Source organism: Pholcus phalangioides, unplaced genomic scaffold, assembly GCF_987345545.1.
Source record: "Pholcus phalangioides strain wild (caught in Gottingen) unplaced genomic scaffold, Ppha-v1.0 ptg000017l_1, whole genome shotgun sequence".
Classification (NCBI taxonomy): domain Eukaryota; kingdom Metazoa; phylum Arthropoda; class Arachnida; order Araneae; family Pholcidae; genus Pholcus; species Pholcus phalangioides.
Window position 1 is genome coordinate 35,104,993 of NW_028301610.1, and position 24,064 is coordinate 35,129,056.

Genomic DNA, 24,064 nt, shown 5'->3' on the forward strand with positions numbered 1-24,064 from the left:
GATTAAATTACATGGAAATGTCATATATCCAGAAAAATTGATGACAATAGAGAGTCGGGCGAAAAGTCCTGGACTAATTTTTAAAAATTGATAACAAATCAACCAATTGACATAAAAAGATGCGTTTGCAATATAAAATACTTATCATATATGCTCTAGAATTTTATTCTGATAAATTAAAAAAAATTCAAATTTAATTCACGGGTGGCGGTGTAAAAATAAAAATCGATGTAACACATAAAAAGCAACACAGACAATGTATAATTAATGTTTTGACAATTTGCGTTCCATAGAGCTACTGCATTTCAATGAGCACTCTTTCACCCGTTAAGGAGTAGCCTACCTTGAAAAAAGTGAAAAAAGTGATAGTTTTTATGCAACGCAAGTTATAATAAACATTATACACTGTATGTGCGGCATTTTATGTATTATGTTGAATTTTATCGTTTTACAGCACAACTTGTGAGTGAAATTCGGTTTGTTACTTTAATTTATCAAAAAACAACTCCAGGCCATGGTAAGAATGTCAGCGCAAACCACACCTTGTAATGTCAATTGATCGATTTGTTATTAATTTTTAAAATTTGCCCACAGGAGTTCTCGTTCACACACCTTGTGTATTCGATTTGGTTTATACAAAATAACAATTTCGGTATTGTTGCACAAAATATTTATGCGTTTTGTAACATTCAACAAAAGAACATTTCGAAAATAACTGAAAAAGTAATGGAAAACGAAAATATTCTTCAATAAATTCATTCAGTCAAGTACAAATTACTTTATCTTCAGAAAATTTATCTACTCAGTTACATTAAATGTTATACTATCAAATTCAGTTCCTTAGCTAAAGTATTAATATTGTTTTTAAATCTTTTATTATAACATTGTTTTGGAAATAATCTTGGGATTAAAATTCCGTTTTAGAAAATATGTCGATAGCAATGGGGGAATGCTTACATTCAATTTACAGTTTTACTATGGGCATGATTGATGCAATATCCTGACAATATGTACTTTTATGGAATATAATCTTTACATCGGTCAAGCGTAATCTCTCATGGGAAATAATATCAACTCGTGACGGACGGTAGCGAGAGAGAGAGAGGGAGCGAAAGTAGTTCTCTGTATGATTATATATACTTTTCCTAGTTGCATTATTGATCAGTATCAACAGTTGGTATCCTAAGAAATCCAAAAGATATTTCAAGCGCACGCCAAATTCGCCAAAGATGCTTCTCTATTAAATGGCGCCATACTCAAGAAATATCCAGATTTCAGTGATCCTTTCGGCGTTCGTATTCCAGATTCTCTTTCCTCTGATTTCATTCTAATATATATAACCGAACCATTAAATATCTATATATCCTTTCTTCATCACTACCGTAGTTATATCAGAAACTTTAGAGTGTGGCTGGCGAGATTATAAACTAATCAATTTTTTTCAAGATAAGAATATTCGAGGTACGATTTGTCTTGAAACACCTGTAGGAGTTTAAAAGAGAAATTTTGAATTTTTCGAAACTTTGTGCAGTTTCGAATACATCGAGATTATTCCGTAGAGAAAGAGTAGTTAATTTCATCATCTCATAATTATAGATTCAACTAATAAATATTGACTTTAGACAAGCGCAACAGGTAGACATTAACTAGAGAGTGGTACCAAGGGGTAAGTCTTAAATTTATTTTCTCATTAATATAAAATCCGATAATTCAACTTGGTCTCATTTCAATTTTTTTTAACTTTAAAATTTCAAAATAATTAATTCATTCATTAATTACATTATCCGCTAATATACTATTTAAAAATTGACAGCATATATATAAAAGAACAAATACATGTAAATTAGAATAAACTTGAAAGTTGAATATAATTTTCGAATCTTGATATCAGCTATGCTAAAAATTATAATGTCATCATCAATATTGCTATCAGTTTTAAAAATGAATTATACTATATATTTATATTCGAATATTATACTCAACTTTGAAATTTATTCTAACTTACGTGTATTTGTTCTTATATTGTTACAATTTACGTTTTCAGCATTAATCTGTTGCTATTTTTGAAATTTTAAATATATTATTGCTTATATATAATTATATAGATGTATTAAGAATTTTTTTAAAAATCGATTTAATTTCAAAATGAGTTGAAGCTTTGGAAAATTCGGAATCTGTCAAAATTTAATTATTTATTTTATTATATCGTTTATAAATTAATATATTTCATATATCGACATCGATTTTTGATAAAATCAAGAAAAAATAATTCAATGAATATACATTTTTATGAAAAATATATTACGCATATATATATATATACACAGAATTATTAGTGTTTTCATCTTTGGAGAAATATCAGTGAATAGAAAAATTCCCCATTTCTTGTAGTGAAAAATATTTTCTCTCAGAAAACACATTAAAAATAGAAAAAATATTATTACATCATTAAAAAACAAAAAAATAGGAAAATCGTTATGTCTAGTTTAATTTTTGGTGTTGTTACAGTTAAAGTAATTGCATTTCTTTCGTTTTCGTAAAAAAATAATAATCTCATCTTTTGTTGTAATTATTGAAAAAAAATAAATAAATATACGAGTAAAATTTTTCTGAAGAATTAATTTATACGTACACTCAAAGCAATTACAGGGATGTTTGCAAGGCCTTATGTAATTAAAAAACGCGAACAAGAAAAGACGGTATGAATATTTAAATTAGATTAATTTTTTCTTCGCGTCCGCTTCTTTTATGTCTATGTCGATTTTTTTTTTTCATTATTATATACATTTTTCTTTGAAATGATGAAGAGGGAAAACTCTGGTGTATTTTTATTTTCACGAAATGACTCAATGTGTATAAATGTGTATATACGCGCTGCTGAAGTGTCTGCTATAGATATGCACGCATGAAAATGATCGATGAAAGAACTCGCGTCGAAATATTTCCGTGACTGCCGCTGATTAGTGTGAATTATTTTTTCCTACTTAACTGTGAAAATGGCAGAAAAACACCTATTTAAAATTAAAAAAAAACTAATAATATTTCTCTCATTTACAAATATGTCCGAGAAGAGCGTAGATTTGTCATTGCGTATTTTTGAAATTTGTTTTCGAGTTGGGTTTCTATTTTGTATGAAAACTTATTTCAAACTTGAAATATAAATTTAGTCGTAATAATTACAACTGGAAAGTCAGTTTTTATATTTGTTGAATTTCTTTCAAAAATATATAGGAAAATCAACTTTTTTCGTCATGTCATTGAAGAACACTACCTACGCACTGCTCTTTGATAATTTACATGCAATGTCTATATGTAAGCAGATGAATAAGACAAACTGAAGTCATTAGAGTCGGTTGTTGTTACTAACACAGTAGAACCTCCCTTGACGGACACCTCCAGTTAACGGACACTTTTCTGATCCCATGCCCCGTGGAATAGGGCATTAATTTATTACACTAGCCACGTTATCAGGTAAACTCTAATTTATTAATTTTTCTCATGAACCGAAAATTTACCGTATTCAACTAAGATTATGTTTAATTCTAAGCTCGTGTTGGCAAAAAATTATAAATCATCAATTAATTACTAATTAATGGCACATAACTATGGTCCAGGATGGTGAATTCGAATGGTAATGTTGGGGTTTTGTTTGTTGACACGTGTGAAGAAAGCTAACATCATAAGTCTGATAATGTTGTTATGAATGTTTTGTCGTCTTCACACTTATTTTAATTTAATTTAATTTTTACTGCAAAATGTGTGTTGTGCATGTAGCATGTACGGGTAAAAATAATTAATTGATTTAATGAAGAGAAGAAAGGTTATAAATTTTTCTGTATTTATCAGACTTTCCGACTCCATTTGGGAATTATACATAATCACCGGTAAAACTGATAAATGTAATGAAATTTAATCAAACTATCTTTATCTAGACGATTGAAGATTATGCATCACTACCGGTGTATCACTTTTACACAGTAACATATACATTTCGACATTAATGCAAAACCAATTGCGACCGAAATCAAACGTCATATAAATGTGAAAGTTGTATAAACGAGCTTCCATTGTATATCGTATCTCCTCATTGGACGACTAAATTTTAATTTTTGTCCCATGCATGCCCGTTATCAAGAGTTTCTACTGTAATGGCTTTGTTGGTAATTACTGTGTTTAACAATGAGCTGATGATATTACGCTGTTATTTTCATGTCAATGTAAAATGTTTTTAGTTATGTAAAAATATATAAAACACAATAGAGAAAATATTTTTACATTTATGCTTGCAATTTTCATCGTTAGGTAACCACACTGGACTGCTTAATTTCTGGCATTAAGTTGTATTAGGTAGACTTTTTAGCAAAAAAACTGGGCAATTATAATCATTTTCGAAAGTCTGCAATCTTCGCTTTTCGTAATAAAACATTGTTAAGAATCCACATAGTTGCGAAAAAAAATTATTTACTCATCACTTGTAATTGCTTTTTCCTCATGTGTCGGTAAAATCATACAAGAACGTCACAGGTAAAACATTTACAGTTAAATCAGTTAATAACATTAAAAAATTATCATTTTTTAGCATTAATCATATTTACTAATCATATTAAGTTTAGAAATTCTATTACGCACATTTCTTATTCTCGCTTCACGAATGTCCGATTGATAATCACGAATGTCATTTGATAATCCCAAATACCATATCAAATCACTAATAATATCGGAATACCTGATACGAAAAACATTAAATTGCCATGTCGTCTCAATCATATCTCATAAAGCATTGGTGAAATTCGTGTCCATCCAGTAATTCTCATTCAATTCCTATAAAATTGTTTTGATCGCATTTACATCGGCTGTAATTCGATCGAAAACGTACTCGAATAAGCGGTTATTGACGTTAAATATTGTATAATTTAAGCGAGATGCTAATCCATTCGAAACAGGCATATGAAATTGTACGTTTCCCGTACAAATCCAGGCCAGTGGAGCAATTAGATGCAATTAGATTAGCAATCAGAGATGGAGAAATTCGTCTGCCGGAGCAATTAGAGCGAAGTAATTCTTGATTAAGAGCCGCCGTGTGTTGGTCAAATGTGCCAGATTAATTTCACCGATCAAAGATAGTGAAACAGGTACCGTTTTCTGAGCTTACCATTTCCACGAGGCTTTTGAACATGTAAAAGATCTCCGAACATTTCAAACACGGAGCGAGATGATGTTTACCAGTGTCTGAAATTTACCTGAAATTTCTCAATCTCTAATTCAAGAATATATTCACAACCGAAATTTCAGTACTGGAACCGGAGGAAAAATCTATTTCATTATCCAGTTCTTTTTATGAATTATCTCTCATTACTAATTAACTCACGTCATTAATTATCCAAAACTCTCGCGACATAGTTTGGGTGTGTTATGAAACCATGCTAGAGGTGGAGATCCTAATCATTTCTACTTTGTCTCTAATGAACATCGCTACTTGACAAAAGAATTTTCTTCTAACTTTTAAGATAATAGGAAAATTACAAATTTGCAATGTTAGATAACATCATTATTTAATTATCTTGAGAAATACAGCGAAATTTCACTACAACGATACTCGATATAACGATAAATCCCTTTTCCACGATATTCTTTTTTCAAATTTCGTTTGGAATCGCCTATGGTCTAACGTTAAACTCCTCTCCATACAACGGTATCCTTTACTACGATAAAGATTTCAGACTCGTCACATATTTCAGTTTTCCGAGGATGTCTAATAATATCATTATTTGGAACCACCTGATAACCGTAAGTGTTGAAGTTTTCGGTAACGCTACTTTATGCGCGATACACGAAAGTGTGATGCGATAAGCACCACTTTTCAGGGGCAATAAACACATCTCTAACTGAATTTTGTTTATCAACTAACCAATTAAAATTTTTTGTGGTGGAAAAGACACTAACAAAGTGAATTTTTTGATGGTACTAACAATTCTGATTTAGAAAGTATGAAAACAGTAGCATAAATTTGATGGCACCTGATGATAAAATCTTGCCTCTCGATACAACGATATTTTTTCCTGGTCAGCAGAATATCGTTATATCGAGGTTTCATGTATTACGAAATAGAAAACAGTCAAACTTAGTCGAAGTCCCTGAAGAAAAGTTCGAATTATCCAATTAATCTATCTCAGATTCACAAAATGACTACTACTACTACTTAACCGTACATGAACCTCGTACACACTCCTCTACGGAATTTATAACGAACTAGTGCATTCACAAAATGACCACGAATTGCAAATACATCATTAACATTCACACAGGATAATAATTATGAATTATTAAAATTTTATAATAAGTCACGGAACTTTTTCCCAAATTTTAATAATTTATAATAAACAATGAAAAACTGTTGCTACGTTATTCTACTGTTCTGGAATTAGCATGCCTGCAGAATTTCTTCACCATGCTCAAACCTGATTTACAGAAACAATTCATTACTATCCAGTACGAAACTATTTCTCAAATTTTGCTTAGCATTCTTATCTATCAAGAAAATATACTTTCATTAACGTATAACAATCTGAATTTTCCGATATTTTCCATAATCTTAACGACGACAAAAAATTCAGATTTCGAATGGTACACCTTTATATATATGTTGAAAAACACAATGGGTATTAAATGGTACATATTCTCGGAACACTCCAGCTGAACAATGTTAAAATGGACATTAAATTATCAAAAAAAGAGTAGAGAAAAACAGAATTTTCAAATACTTATTTGTCTTTAATAATTTGCTGTTAACAAATTTATGGAGAAAACAGCTTCTTGTAGGAACTTTTCCAAACGAAATTTGCTCATACAAAAAAAAATCACAATTTTCCTCGAACTTAATTATCCAAAAAACAAAAAATCGAATTCAACAAGAAATTTTAACCTTAAATTACATAGAATATTCGAAGGGGAGTTCGTAAAATTTCGAATTATCCAAAATTCGAATTGACCAATTCCTACTGTATTATTTTTTATACGGATATTTTATCGATAATTTTACGAGTAAATTTTGTCAAAAGGTTTAGAAAACAAGACGAAAAAGATGATAATAATAGGACAAAAATGTCTAGTCTCATTGGATTTTTATATGACACTCATATCGAAAAAAAAAAAAAAATATAAGAAGAATAAAGGAGAATCGCATGGCCCCCTCCCCCTCCGCCTCAACCTGATATCGATTTGCAGACCTGGAAAATGATGGACGAGAACTTGGGCCTTTCAATTAATGCACTGTCCTCTAGAAATGCCTTGATTTATTGGTCCCGCATTTGTTCGCCCCAAAGAGGGGAAGCGATGAGCTGAATTTTCAAGCTCGCTGTTATTTGATTGGGAAAGAAGAATGAAAAATGTAATATGTGCTGTGATAGTTTATTACTAGTAGGCTCTTGACAGGGGAATAATGTTTTGTAAATGAGTTGTGTCGCGAAGAATAGCGGCACAAAAATCTTGTTATATGTGCGAGTCTTTCCACCTTTTCCCAACTTCTTTTTGAAAGTGTCTAAGGGAGAAGACTCTTTTGTTCGATGTTCAAAGAAGGCTTCGACATAACTCTCCGGTATAAGATTTGACAGGAGGTGTGATAATTAGGCGTACGTATATTTATATATATACGTGATAGGTAGGGGAATTCGGTATCTACAGTTTAGGAGAAGAATATCAGGTAGATTCCATTAACAAAGATTACGACTTTACACTCGGTAAAAAAAGTACGCATTTTTTTATTAGACGGCAGCCTTACATATGATGTTACTGCCAAAGCACGAAATTGGCCAGTTCGCGAATAGAATAATTCCGTTGTAAATTGACAAGGACAATTCCGAATTTCCGGCTTTGGCTAGCCAGTTCGCGAAGTGGCCAGAGATTCCTTGCCAATGTCCGATAACAAAAGACATAATTCGGTACCACCCCGAAGTTGGCGTTTGGCCACATCCGTGGACACATCGTGGCACACAACTTGGACACATCCGTGAAAAAAAATAACACTTCATTGGTTGAACAGTGAGCCTCAATTGAAACAGTGGGCATGTCCGCCCATTGTAAACGCTGCTAGCGCATGCAGATGACCTTTACAAAACTTTCTGGTCCCAGTAACAAATTTTATAACCTTTCCGGTTGCTGAAGTGGAAGAAGACCTTAACTGGATTTTGGTAGAAGTCTTTCAACATATGATAGCAAATCTGTCTCCTCTGACCGTGACTGCTCGGATATCCCTCTACTAAGAATTGTGGGGATCTAATCTGCGGCTAGAACACGTTGCCAAAGCCCATGAACTTCAGAAAGATTCATACTTAACTTTTTGCGGTCCTTGCCGAGGTAGATTCGACAAATAATTCCCTGCTATAATTCGAACTCAAAAAACGATACTTCATTGTGTTATAAAGGCTCCTTACGATTACAGGAAAACTGCGGATTCGGTTTTCAAGTAGAACTTGAAAAACTTAGAACTCAAGAAAAACTATTCAAAAAATCCAAGAAAAACATACAGGGGTTTTCTTTGTTGCGGGAAGGGCGTCACATTATACGGTCTATACCAACGGAGTGCCGGAATACCTTCGGACCGCTAAATTTAACCTACCTAAATTTAAGGATTAACCTAACCTACTTAATTTTCCAAAGCTCCTCAGTCACAGTTACACCAGCAAATGGCACGTAGAATTATATAAACAAGTTGAATATCTCACAGGTTCATTTCCTATCGCACGTTCACAGCATAACGCTCAAATATGCATTTTTATGCAAATCGCGCATGATGCGATGCTGCTGCAAGAGCAGCGCACACTATTTTATATTTTATTATAGTTTCATTTCGCATTCTTGTCTCAGAAATAAATCAAAACCTTGTCCGTATTAATACATTTTTTGAGAGAGTCATCGCTATTTTCCAGATTCTTTATTAATCCATGGGTGCTATGGTGTAATGGAATCTATTACTATTCAAAAAAGATAGATCGCGCTTGTTTCATTACACCAAGTGTTCAATCACCGGATTCTTTGAAAAGGCTTTAGTGAACAATTAAGATCGGCTTCAAAATGCATGCACAGATTAAGACTATAAAATATTAGACATATTTTCAGCTATTTCTCGTTTCCAGTAACTAGACAGGTCAATCCAGAAGTGGACAACATTCAATTTCCTCAAAATTATCGCTACGTGTTGTACAGAGTATCCACAGACAAATGTTATCATGTCTGTCCATGTTGCGTGTGTAATCTCCTGTACATACCATATTCTCAAAAGATGACATCAAAAACAAAACAAAGTACATAATTACTTTTTTATCTAAAATATACAGCGTACATATAGAAGAAAAAAATGTTGTTATATTTGAGTTTTATTTCGAAATTTATTTTTGCTGATATTTTGCTTCATTTTATTACTATATTTTTCCCATTAATAAAAGACAGGAAAGAAAGGAAAAGAAACTAATCTCTCGAGAATCCATGATTCGTAGTCTTATATTATTTTGTCTATTTTTTCTCAATTTTTCCTGGATTTTTTAGGGTTTTTTTTTTTTTATAAATTTATTTCTTGTTCCTACTGAATTCTTCTTACTTCGGTTATCAGGTTGCTCTCGATGTCGCTCTCTGTTTGGAGAATGTTCAAGATGGATGGTTGTTTTTCGTATTTATAGATCAAAGGCTTGCTGGAGGACGAGTTTTGTATCCAGAAGAGTCGCTCCTGAGAAATTTAATCTTTATTCTTAGATGCGAATCTGATCTCGGAACCAAAACATGGGAAAAAACCCGAAAATACCCAGATTTTCTTTAGTTACAAAGGTTCCACTCACAGAATGTTCTTTTTTCCCTGGAGTTTATTTATTTATTTTTGCATGAATTCATGTTCAGATGTACGGCAGTATTGCACGCAATCCTATTGAGTTTCTTCTTTGCAAATATACCGTCAGATCTGTACCATCTAAATCATATGAAACTTTCATACCTTCTCATGTTTATCGCTCGCTTATATGCTATTTATTGTATCCCACTGACGATTTCATCTATGCAAATTATATGTTGTGCAAAGTTTGCTAGAAATCTCCCTCTACGTGCCATAATTCCGCATTTTAATAAATTTTGAAATTCTCTCGATTATTTTGCATCTTTTTCTAGAAACAGTAATAGAATGTATGAAATGTTTGACTATAAATGATTATATCACATTATTCATTTATGTGAAATTCAGAAATTCAATCCCAATCCTTGCGAAAATTTAGTAAATTTCACCAAGTGAAAGCTTATAATAAGTACTCAATAAGCGTATCCATATAATAACAAATTTCATTCTTCTATGATGTATGTTATAGGATACCAATTTTGTTTTAGTTTTGAAATTCAGTGTGGGTATAATTGAATTTCTCCTATTTCAGTTGGTTATGATTAGGAAAAATTAGATGGAATGTTCTAAAATTTTTTGAGAATTCAGTCGACGATCGTTATAGCGACCATTCCATTACAATGACCGGTAGGAGAAGTCCCAAATGTTCTCATAGAACGACTATCATATATGTTTCACTCTCGATACAACGACCCTCCCTATCCATTTTCGATGAGACGAAGGGGTCGTTATATCGAGCGTCGACTATTTTTGAGGCAATGTAATTTTTTTTCGCGGGAAAAAGTCAAACGTTTTTTGCCACCATGGAGATATATAAGAGATAAATAGCGAAGTGTATGTAGCTTTTGATTGGCCCCAGATTCTTGTTTGCCCAATTACAGTTCACAAATAAACAGATCTGTTGTGAAATATGCCATTTTAACATTTTAACTTGTATCACAATTCATAGGCGTGTGTCACCCGTTACATCATATTGTGTCACTCGTTACGTTATTGCTTTAGCGTTGTTTTCAACCGCAATCGAGCATTAACCCCCTCTGCGCAGATCTCAGTACGTGGTACATCATAGGTGGTGAATTTTTTTACCGCCTGATTATTTTTTTCAAATAATCACAGTGAAATTTTTATCGCATTGAGAGAGAATAGACATTTACTACATATTTTTTTTTTAATCTCAGAATTAAAATTTAAAAACATATAAATTATTTTCAGCAGAACTGTGCAAAGCTCTATTTGATGTTTTAGAATTTGCATACCTCGAATAAGGCCTTGACATTTAAATTTCTGAACCAGCTTGAAAGATACACGCTGTCCTTTCCCTCGCAATCAGTGATTTTTTAACTCAAATATCTCAGCTAATAGTGAACGTGGAAACATGGGATTTTTTTTTCGGTTGGGCTCAGAAGAAATGGGGCAACAACTTTCCAATTGCAACTAAATTTTTCATCCCGCTACATGTACGGCACGTAGTAAAACAAATGACATAAAATGGGCACATTGTTTTGATGTATTTTATAATTAGCCCTTACAGTGACAATCCTGAGAAGTTTGATAACAAAATGAGGAGAGAAAAAATAATGTTTTCTTTCCCTTAGAGGTTGCATACGATTATGCTTGCAGCATAAATAACGGAAAATGATAGTTTACCTTTTATTGTTTTATTATTATAATTATTATATTGTGTTGGGGGAACACGTTTATCAGCTGACGAAATCAGGAAAAAATAATCTTTTTAAAAATATGTGCCAATTTCTAGAAGGTTTTGTGATTTCCATTGTGACGTTTATATTGCGGATCAGGAACGTTTTAGAATCCGCTTAAAAGGTTAAAAGTACATTTCTATAAGTAACGGTTGAGACAAAAAATGTCTGGGTAAGGAGTTTCTAAGCACGTTTATATTCTCATGTTAGGACATAAACGAAGTAGTTGAATAATTATGCTGTCCGTAACAATGGGTGAAATATTATGCATCATGTTTGGTGTATTTTATGGTGATTACAATAAGATATATCTCCTTCAAACAAACAATTGGTCCAACAGATACATGCGTAAACTATAAGGTAATAAATAAAAGTGCAGATGATATATCGAACATAAAAGAAGTTAACGAAGTAATCGTTTATATAAATATACACAGATGTATTACAAGAGCGTAGTCATCTAACACCTACTTTTGGGAACATGTTTCGATGTATATGTAGTGTTTGCGGTAGGGATTTGTGTTTCTAGCTGCCTCAGAAAATCCTTTCTCTAAACTACTCGAATAGCCACGGGTATTTTTCACTTCCAGTTCTGACTGATCTTCTTGCTTAAGAAGAACCATTTTGTCCCATCTCCATGTGTATTTCATAAAACGGACCGCACAAACATTTCTTCGGAACTCTATTCATCATCCAGTATCTCCTTATATATATTTTTTCCTGGATTTTTTTTCATGAAAAAAAAGGAGTACATATTTCCCGAGTATTCTGGTATATCTCGTACTTTAACAAGTGAAAAAAAAAAGGCAAAAGAAAGCACCGAAGGAAGTCAGGATGGGTTATGTGGTGTGTGCAAGAATGACTTGTATGCGGATATTATATATGACTCCATAAAGTACGCTTGGCTAGTTCCATGAATGGCCTACAGAAGATGGATCGGGGAAGTCCATTAAAACATTTCTTTCCTTTATTTGGCTGCGGTTCCTTCAAGTTTCTTATTCACCAAACGGTCACTCACAATGCAGGAGGAGGGTATGGCGGTAAAATTGACCGCTTTGCTATCTATATCTATGCTGTTAAGGGGTCTCACGACTCTTTCAGTACGAAAAAAGGAGAAAAATGTTCCCTTACTTTGAGTGGTTTTCTTAAATAGTAAATATCACTCAATCAATTCAAAAACTTTATATGTTGTTAAGAACATTTCATATATTCATAAACATTTTTTATTTGTCACTCTTGTTTGTATACTTTTTTTAAAAAAAATTTAAATTAAACAAATATTCCAGATTTTTTAAACCGCAGTATCCCACCATCCGTAAGATTGTCAATGAAAAAAATCAGATAAATTAAATTTTGTGGCACGAAATTAAACTATGTGAATGCCCAAATCGAATAGACCTCTATTGTGGCAATTGACAAAAAGGAACTATTTAAAAAAAAATTTTAAACACAAATTTTCAAAATTTACTATTTTTTTGAAAATGTATAAATTTATAAAAATTGAAAAAATTGTCGGATATCTACAACTGAGGTCTATTCTACTAGTATATGTTATATAAACATTCTTGCAAAGTTTCAGCAAATTTAGTCCAATAGTTTTCCTTTTTTCTTACGGATAAACTCCAAAAACTACATTCTGAGTAAATCGCGTTCAAAGTTTTTTTAAAGTGTAATTTGCATACTTTTTGTTTTCACTCAATCAAAAGTGCCCCTTTTGATACACCAAACCTTCTTGGTCAAGGATATGTTTATTTGCTTCACTTTCATGCATTCGTCTTGCTCTCCTGGCCTCTAATGTGGTCAAGTCAGCACGTCTTTCAGCAACTCGCACACGCTGCTGATCTGCTTTCGTAGCTGCTGTATGAAAAAAACAACCAGGCTCCATTCCTAGTGCACTCAGAACCTTTGCCCTAGCAGTTGCTCCCTCATTAAAACTTATTACAGCTTCATTGACTGCAATTTCTGCTATTTTTCGCCCACATCCTGACACTTTAGGGCAAAATTTCCAAATTAAGTTGTTTAGCGACTCATTGTTGTTTTGAGTTTTAGCTCCTAAACATCTCTTTAGAAGCTCAGGCTCTGATAAATGTATAAAAACCTTTTTGATGTGTTTTGCAATCGCTGGAGGAATAGGGTTCCTATGATGATACTGATGTACTTGACCTTTGGGTGACTGTTTATATTTTTGGTACTTACACCAGGAGTCTGAACCTTGGGGACAAAAGAAGTGCATCGGTTCAGCATCAGTTGAACAAGTATGGCAGTAAATTGCCCAGACAGCTTTCCGCATATCTTCTAACGAGTCACTGTTATTTCTTATTGCATTTCCATAATAACATGATAACTTATCGATAAGTTTGTCAGTTAGACGTCCTTTTCCACTGAGCGGTTTCCCATCTTCAAGTTTCACTCCTTTCATTTCGGTTTTTAATTTGCGAAGTCTAGTCCCCATGCGCTTTTGAACATGTCCCACACATTCTATTTTGGCGATTGGCACATCTTTTCCATAGGGGTTACATCGACTCACTTCCAGAAATGTCTTTGCATCACCATCACCAATGTGGCGTTTAAAGGGCCATTTAAAAGGACCTTTAAATTTCTTTGTTTACAATTCTTTTTTCTTAAATAGCAGAAGAAAGAAATGGCCGATCGACAAGCGGTTTTTTGCATTCGATTCCTCATGAAATGAAGAATTTTTTAAAATTATTTTTGAAAAATCGATTTTTTGAAGCGTCAAAGAGTAGTGAGACCCCTTAAAGCAGATGCATGACACACACACACAATCGCATTTTCATTCCTATTTCTTTCCATGCCTACTTTTCCTCTCAACGTGCCGGTTGAAAATTGTATCTATGCGAATTTTCAAATATCTTACATGGGGTTATGAAATAAGGTTCTGCCTATAACATCTATAGAATATTTTCTCCCATACAAATAAAATATCTTCAATAGATGGAAGTAGAGCTATTATCATCTGAATGAGTAGAAAAAATACTGGACGTTACGAAATCGTAATGCCTTGAGGTTATATTGAATTGGTTTCGGAATGTCATGGTTTCTATTAGTCTTATGTTATAGTGGAGATCATAGAGAAATTGTGTCTCTACATTGTTTGGCTTGTTTTGGCATTGGGTAAATGAAACATAAATTGGTCTAGAACAAAACATAAATTCTATTTTTAGGAAAAAATGATACTAACAGGTGAGTCACTAAAATGTACTGGGTGATTCTAAATTTATGGAAAAAACTTTAAGAGGTGATATAAGACCTAAAAAAGCATTTTTATTCATAGAATTTGTAGTCGAATCGCAATGGCAGAGGGTGTTTTTAGAGAATGTTCAATAGCACTTCACCAAAAACATATATCATACTTTCTGACGGATTTTCTGCGATATGCGCTATCAAGCATTCGATTACAGTTTGTTTTTTATTGGTGCAAGGAGCATCAAGGTTATAAATGATCTAGTCAATGATCATGCGGTATAATGACTTCTGTAGATTATTTGCGTTACCCAGGTTGCACCATGAGAAGGCCCACAGTATTACAATACCCTACACCTTGATGCTCCTTGCACCAATAAAAAACAAACTCTAATCGAATGCTTGATAGCGCATATCGCAGAAAATCCGTCAGAAAGTATGATATATGTTTTTGGTGAAGTGCTGTTCTGCACTCTCTAAAAATACCCTGTACCACTTTTGCTATTGTGATTCGACCGTATATCACCCCTTAAAGTTTATTCCATAAATTTAGAATCACCCTGCATTTTTGTCTCCGATTTTCCAATGTGGTTCAATTGACATCTAGTAGCTGTTGAAAATTAAATTTCACCTAGATAGGCAAAAAAAAAAATCTTTTTAAAAATATTTTATTCCACATGCAGCTACTAACAAAAGTCTAGAGAGTCTATTAAGAGATTTTGAAAAACCCTTGTAACATTTCTTGTTACGTAATGTCGTATTATATTTAATCAAATTGAATGAGAATCCACCGCAACAAATGACTTCTACAATTAATGTTTTCAAGCGCAGGTAGATAATAATGTTTTTTGTTCTCTTCAAATGACATCTCATCACAATTCTTAAACAAAAAAATCGAACCGAAACGAACGAAATCATAGATAAACATGTCACCATACGAACAAATGTTCAAAGTTACTTCATTCAAAGCAACAGCCTTTGTTATCCCAAAGCGAAGAAACCAAGTTCAAAAACACAAAAGATTTCGAAACCATGATGAATAAAATTTGCATATATTTTGTTTAAATTTCAAATTTTGCATAACTCGTAGGTACTTCATGATTCCTACGGAATAAGATTGACGTCTCTTCTTGAATAGCCATAAAATTTTCATGAGTGAGGCGGTTCATTATGCAAATGTTAATGGAACGAAGGCTAGAAAATTTTGAGTGTCAAAAATAATTTGGTCTTAGATAAGAGGGTTAGGATTAGCTGCCACGACTTCTTTGCTGATCAAATGATATGAGGTTGTCCAGGTACTCCATCCTTATTTTCTAGATCCCTATCATCACCAGAGTATGTGTATATCGAAGGGAAGGCCAGATATATATATATATATATATAAAGATACAAAGAGATAGATAGATCGAGAACGTACGTAGTTATATGATTCGAAGAGATAGTGCAACATTTCATTCCGTAATATGAATGATTCATTTCCGCTTCGAGATATCTCACCAGATCCGTATGATTAAATAAATAGCCTGTAGGGTAGAGTAAGGATATATCTTGATGGAGGAAAAGTGTTTGAAGTGAAAACCAATCTTCAAGTTTTCGGCAATCCATTCAATGAAATCGATTTTCACCGTTACGTTCCAGGAAACGGATTAAGCAAATACTTGCATCTCTTCGGTTTTGCTTAGCGAAACAAGTGAGAAGGCAAATTCTCAATAGCCCACGCTAGGAATTTTATTTCCCTTGGGATGAACTCGCTCTATATAAATAGCCTATGTGTTATGTGATGAGAAAAATCTCCGAGTTGAGAGAGAGAGTATTTTTAGGCAAATCTTACAACTACGTGACGAGGATATTTCCGCATCACAAACCATATCAGACAGAAGTCAATGGGAATTTTCATATAAATTATTCAACTTCCTTCTAAGACAGAATTAATAAAATTTAACTTGTTCTGGTGTGGACACTGGTTTATTAGTCGAGGGATTCTAAGGAATATTATGAATCACTTGCATCGAAATGTTAATATTAATGATCACTATACCACGTATTCAATACTGAACATACATTATTATAGACGGTATGACTATGTAAGTTTGACTGACTCAAAAATACTGAAAATTATCATTAAACGGACACTGGTGAAGTGGATGTAGGACTAAAATTTATTTTCGCAAAACCAGTATGGGTTCATTAAGAGAAAGTAATGTACAACCAACCTCCTTTGCTTTGGGCTACGTCAAAAATGTCAACGTTGTTTATCTGGATTTCCAAAAGTCATTCGATTATGTTCAACATGGTAAACTCTTGAAGCATTAATACGAGATTAGGAGCAACTTGTTAAAGCACATAGAATCGTGGTTGTGTGTGATAGGTCCATGGCCCACACATCCTGTAGCAGGGCCCCTTGGCTGGGATCTTTTGCGGGGCCCATCGGTCAGACTTTTAACGGGCCCCTTCTGTAGCTAATTTATAGCGTGAAAAAGCAAGAAAATGATTATAATCGTCCCGGGCCCCAGGACTAGAGCCCTGTTAGCCCCCCCCCCATGTGGGGGCCATGGATAGGTCACATCAGCTTATGGATAACGGTTAAGTTTCTGATTGGAAGTGTCCTTGGTTCCATACATCTTCACTTTTTATCAATAAACTCGATCGATGATGGTAGTGATGGGATTTTTAATAAAGTCGCAGATGACGTGAGCTAATGAACGTAGTTGGCAATACAAACGATAGGGAGTTGCTTCAGACAAACTTGAATATGATTGCAGCATGTCGAAATGAATGGGGAATGACTTTCAACATTGACAAGTGTATTGTCGTTCATTTTGGTCCAACCAACCCACGTTCCACTTACGAGTTGATTGGTAAAATTACTTCCAATGCAAGTAGGCTCACCGGTTTGAGAATTCTCATAGATGACGGGCTTAGGTTTTCTGAACATTATTCTGCAGTAGTTAAAAATAGAATACTCTATAAAATAGAGTATTCGTTTTCTTACTTATATGGCGTACGCAATTTATTTGAATCGGAATTTATCTTAATTCTAAAAGTTTATGGAAACCCAAATGAGAAAATTTTAACGAATGCCGCTAGGGAAGTTTAGCTATAGTCTTAAGAAATTCCTGGCAGGTCAACAGCTCATAAATTTGTCAGTTTTCAAATTAGTTAAAGAAAGGATCAAAATTTAGAAAAATTCACTCCTAGTACAACATGAAAGTTTCTTTCGATCTACATGGCCATCACCATTTCAAATCACTCTTTCCTTCCTTTACGGTCTTTGGTTATTTTGTTTTCTCTGTCCTAAAACGAAAACAATATTACTTGTTTTGAAATTTTTTGTTAAACAATACAAGAATCACTGTTTTCGTTCAAATTGAATACATGTTTTTGAACCTTATGGTTGCTTTTGGGTCGTTGCAATTGCAATAAATTGTTTTATAATCCAGAAAGGAAAGAGAGGTGTACGTGGGTTGAATAAATTCCTACTATTATTTCGAGACATACTATACTTCAAGAACGATCATTTCGTGATGTAATCATTCCTTTTTCCTCCCTTGAACGGATCACGTGGTCCCCATATAACGATTGTTCTATAAGTGTTCTATCATGTTATATATATATATAGAAATGGAATGTCTGCTAAAGGAAGAGCTATTTGATAACGAGGGCAATTCGGAAAAAAAGCAATCATCAAAACCCGTGGATGGTCAACAACTCAATCTGAGGGAAAAGCTCTTATTCTTGGTATTCTCTCATGCTTTTGTGTTCTGTTTTTATTTCTTTTTCTTCTAATTTCCTTTTTTTTTAAGATCAAGATAAAGAAAAGGCTGAAAGGAGAGAACAAACTTGATACCAAACCTTAACATACAAACCAGACAGACTAAGAAGTTTTTCCTGGGAAACCCCCAGACATGGCATTTATTTTTGCCGTCTGGTTTGCCAAAAACTAAGAGTAAGAACAAAAATTATATATATATATATATATATATATATATATATATATATATATATATATATATCAGAACAATCTCTGAGATGAATGCAGTTATCAGTTTCGTGTACAAACGGGCGAACAAACACACACATACCAAAAAAAGCAAAAATAAAAACGAAGCAAGAATGCCACAATCACAATGGGGGCTACACTCCATTTGTGAGATTCCGTTGCACTTTTTTTTTTATTTTTGCCATTTTCTTACGCGTTGTGTGTTCGATTCCTTTGGATCCTCCGTCGTTGTTGTCGTCGAAGTTTTTTTTTGTCTTTTTTCAGTAAAAAAAAAAGTTTTCCTTTCTCTTTCATCGTCTTATATTCCCTCCTACTCCTTCTATTTAGCCCCTGCTAACAGGCTTTTTTGCCTGAAGCTACCATAAATCATAAACGTCAACTCAAGAGATTCGTCTTACTTTTTGTGGCTAGCTGCCTGGGAGGAGACCCAATCCTCTATTTCCTTTCCTATTATTTCTATAAATATATATATTTTTCACTTTATAACTGCTGTTTGTGAAAGTCCACCGATAAGTTATTAAAGAGATTACAAAATATTCTCAGAAAGAGACACTATTTTCTTTTAAACGAAATAATATTATCGCGTTTTCTAGTTCAGAAATATACGATTGAGAGTGACTATTACAACAATTTTCTGAAATTCACATACACGGAGTGTCTGTAATTGAAGTTGTATGTTCCATATAAGATCTCTACAATTGTGACTATTCTTTGACGAAACATTGACAACGTCCTAATAAATTAATGAGAAAAAAAATCAATATCAAAAGTCAGTTCTAACATTCATCACTAGAGGTCGTTTTCTTACGCTCATGCTAATTTTTGAAACTGTGTACTCATGTCCAGGCTTCGTGGAAAGACATGTAAAATACTTTCCGGTTTGTAATTGTTGCCATATACACACATTCCTATTTTTTCACATAAAAGAACGTGATTTGCTGGTGAAACTCTTAAGCCGGGTCCACACTCACCACGCTACGCTAGGCCAGGCCGCTCAAAAACCAGTTTGTGACGACGAAATCAGTCAAAATCGACTTCCCAAAACAGGTTTTTGGGCAGCTCGTCGTTGTGTATCGCTGCTGGTGTGGAAACAGCTCTGTACGAAAATGCGGATTCTGAACTAGAGAATTTTTAGACTTTCTGGCCTTTGAACAACTTTCATCACTTTTGACGAATATGGGCTTTCCACTATTACACTTACAATGATGTTCAACTGTTTTGGTTCTTCAGATCTTAGTGAAGTTCTTTACATTTCTGTTTATTAACAGTGCTGTATATATTTAGTTATATTATAATTAACTAGTCCTTTCTATTTTAGTAAAGACATTCCCTTGGTATGGTTACGAAGAATTATTTTGTGTGGTTTAGAAAAGAAACAAAATTTATGATAATAAGTGTTTTTTAAAAAAGGTAAAAGTAAAAATATTTCGAATAAATTACAGATAAATTAATTCTTCACCGATCGGAATGAAGAAAAAACGCAAAGAAACATTTTATTTTGAATCTGCGCATAGCAATTTAAGTGTGTTTAATTTCAAGGAGTAAAAATGCAGAAAAAAGTCCAGTATTTCTTCTTTTCTGCAAATTATTAAGGACATCTCAAGTCATTGTCATTGACGCGCCACTGGCTAATTGGATTGACCAGCTGTATGTGAAGTTTCAGGAAAGCCTGTCGAAAAACTTTCCCATTTCCTTTTATTTCATTATTATTATTTTTTCTATTTTTTTTTCCCCCGTTAAAACCTGATATAAAAATTAAAAAAATTGAAAAAAAAATGTTTTGTTCTCTCAACCCATACCTCGACATAACGTATTCTTTTGTAACGGGAGAATAAAGTACGTAATAAGCGGGAGAAAGACAGAGGAAGACGATGGCGGAGAAGAATATGCAGTTTTCTCCAAGAAAAATAAGAAAATAAAATGAAAAAAAAACGGCAGGTTTATGTCGTCGCTTCTCATTTTTAATTACAAGAGAAGCTCTTTCTCTTTCTCTTGAAATTTTTACACAGACTTAAATTTGAAAGAAAAAAATTAATAATAAAAGAATTATTTTTCTTAAGGGGAAAAAATGAAAAAAATTAATTCTTTGCTTCGCGGACATCTTCTAATTTTATTTGTAATAGGAATCACAAATTTCCATGACACACATCGAGATATTTTTCCACCTAATTTTCCTAAAAGTTTGTCTTTTGTTCGGTTTCAAAATTTACGTCTCGGACATTCTTATTTTATTTTGTGATAAAACTAATTGTGGTGGATTGTTTGCGGACGGTATTGCGTTTCCAGAAAAATAACAATATAGTTAGAGATATCTTTTTAATTGAGACGCATTCCTTTTAATATTATAATATTACTTTTGTTAATATTGTTTTGGAAATTCTTTCATCTGTTTTGTTAAGAGTGTGGGTTGTTTAATTTTATTTTCTAATTCACTGTCATCTATGGTTTGGGGTTCAGAACTGATTTGTTTGTTTTTATCGCAGCATGTTCGAACCACTAGGGAACTTGTATTCTGTGGAAAATCGCGGTGCAATAGATTAAAGTGTTTTAAATTTTCCTCAACTGAATAGGCATTATAGATGGACAATTTATACTCTGCCAACCCTATGGTTTGACAAGGAAAAATGAGTTTGGATTGGTTATAGGGAAAATTGCAGGACATTAAGTTGTAGAAAGCTCTGTTGTGAGAACTTTTTATAGAAAAATTTATAATTTATTTTAATGAGTTATAGAACTGAGAGGACTTAGTTGTTCTTTGCTCTCTTTTGATGAGACACCATCTGAATGACTTTTTATCCTTGGCGAAAGCTTTTTGAAGTTCTACATACACAACTGCTATGTTTTCACTCGCAGTGGTCATCAGCATATAAAAATGTACTTTCTGTTTCGTTCACACATTTAGACAAAGTGCTCATAATCTAGGAGGTTTCTCACACTTCTTGGTTTAGATTCCGATTAACGCAACAATACTAAATACGGGTGAATAATTGAACTGACAATACTCAAGTCTATGGGACATATGGTCACCCTGCTGATAACCTTTATGACAATTTTCAATGAAATATTTCCCCCTGAATAGGTGCTACATAGGTCCAATTGGTGCTAGTTTGATTTTAACCCAGCGCCCGAGTGGCGTGGTTGTAAAATACTCGTCTATCAACATGAAGGTTGCCGTCAGGTCCCATGTTTGAACTGGGGGAAAATATAGAAAACAGGATAATTTCCCTAACATATTTCGGGCTACCACCGATAGATGGCGCCTTCATTTTCAACCCAACTCGTTAACGGCAGTAAATTGAAGTATAGCGACATGGCCGGAGTTAAGTGGTTTAATTTTCTTTAACCACTCTGTATTTCTGGTGAAATTCAATGAATACAAAACCCACATAGACCAATAGAAGTAGGTTGAAGCACATCATCTAATGACGCGAAACAAATCCAAAATAAATAATCTTCACGTATGCATCAAGAAAAAAATCGAGACTTACAGAATATTAATATTTACTTCATTATGTTCAATTCAAAAAAATAAATAAATAAATAAAAATAGAATAAAGTTGAAGATAATGGAGAAAGAAGTAGGATAAAAAATATAAAAGCCTCATAAAATTTATTTTGAAAATTGTATAGAACTTTCGTCCATTACACTTAACTGCATTCAAATTTAGGTCTCAGGTTGTGTTGACAAAAAAATAAAATAAATAAATACAACTTTATTTATTTTTGTATTTTTCTATTCATTATTGCTTCCCTCCAACAAACTCCATTTAGCACGCTATCATCTTCGATACACTACTCACCTGCTGCATGACGTACACGGGCGTAAATTGCCGGGAGAATTCCACTTTTTTTTCTCATTTTCTTATATTAATATTTTGCTCTTGGTACAGTTATCATAATTAAACAACTTAAAAATTTCTAATTTCTCAATTAAGCAATATTAAACAATAATGTGAAATCAATATTCTTATTTACAGTTGTAATAACAAATAATATACCTTAATCTTTGAGTTGAAAGATAATTTCATAAAGAGTAAAGAATAAAATAAACAGTTCAATTAGTCTTCGTTAGATACGCGTGAGAAAACAGGGCATTTTACAAAAAAAAGTCAGGAAGGCCAAAATTATTAAAAAATGCAGCACATGACCACCCTGCTAAATAACCTTTATAACAAGTTTCAATGAAATACTTTCACTATAATGGGCGCTACATAGGTCTGTGTAATGGCAGGTTAATATAAACCCAGCGCCGAGTAGCGTGCCAGTAAAATGCTCGTCTACCACAGTGAAGGTTACCGTCAGGTCCTAGGTTCAGACCGAAGGACGAATGTAAAAAACAAGATATTTATTTAACGAGCTCGAGGCGACAACCAATAGATGGCGCCTTCACTTCCATCCCAACTCGTTAACGGTACTAAATTGCAGTATAGCGATATGGCCGGTGTTGTGTGTGGCGAAGTAGTTCAATTTTTTTTAAACTACCCTTTATTTCTGGTAAAATTCAATGAATATAAAACTCACATAGACCTAAAAGAAGTAGGTTGAAGCACATCATCTAATGACACGAAACAGATCCAAAAAATAAATAAAATTCAAGTACACATCAAGAAAGTAAAGTACAAAAATAGTAAATCTTACTTCATTATGTTCAATTCAAAAATAAATAAATAGAAATAGAACAAAGTTCGAGATAATGGAAAAAAAGCAATAGTAAAAAAAAAAAAAAAAATGAAAGACTCATTAAATTTATTTTGAAAATTGTAGAACTTTCGTCCATTAGACTTAACTGCCTTCAACTTAGCAGGTCCCAGGGTGTGTTGCAAAAAATAAAATAAAACTTTATTTTATTTTTTAGTCTTTTTCTATTCATTCTTACTTCCTTCCAATCAACTCCATTTACCACGCTATCATGTTCGATACACTTCTCACCTGCTGCATGGCGTACACGGGCGTAAATTGCTTCTCGGGAATTCTACGTTTTTTCTCTTTCTGTTTTTTTTATATATATTATTATTATTTTGCTCTTGGTACTTTTACTCTAACCTTTCTTTCCACGTTTTCCACTCTTTTCTATGATAAGTAACGCCCTTTTATTGTCTTTTATTGCTCTTTTCTTTCCCATTCTCATCTACTTTATATATTTTTTTTAATGTATCGTCTATTACTTTCCCTTAATTCGTTGAAAATTGCTTTTTTTTTAACTTCTTTTATTTATTTTATTTTTTTTATCAAGTATATCTGTTATTTCAGCTTTTTGTGATACGGAAATGGTGATTTTCGTTTCTCTTT

The 24,064-nt window shown here is 33.1% G+C and overlaps 1 protein-coding gene across 2 annotated transcripts in view; it reads left to right on the forward strand.

The window, feature by feature from the left end:
• The first annotated feature begins 1,297 nt into the window (after positions 1 to 1,297).
• bru3 (CUGBP Elav-like family member bruno 3) overlaps positions 1,298 to 24,064 on the forward strand; it is a 606,527-nt gene continuing 583,760 nt past the window's right edge. For both annotated transcript variants that reach the window (XM_089246538.1, XM_089246542.1), the window contains exon 1: positions 1,298 to 1,666. The gene's annotated coding sequence lies outside the window, so the exon portion shown is untranslated. The remainder of the gene's footprint in view (positions 1,667 to 24,064) is intronic.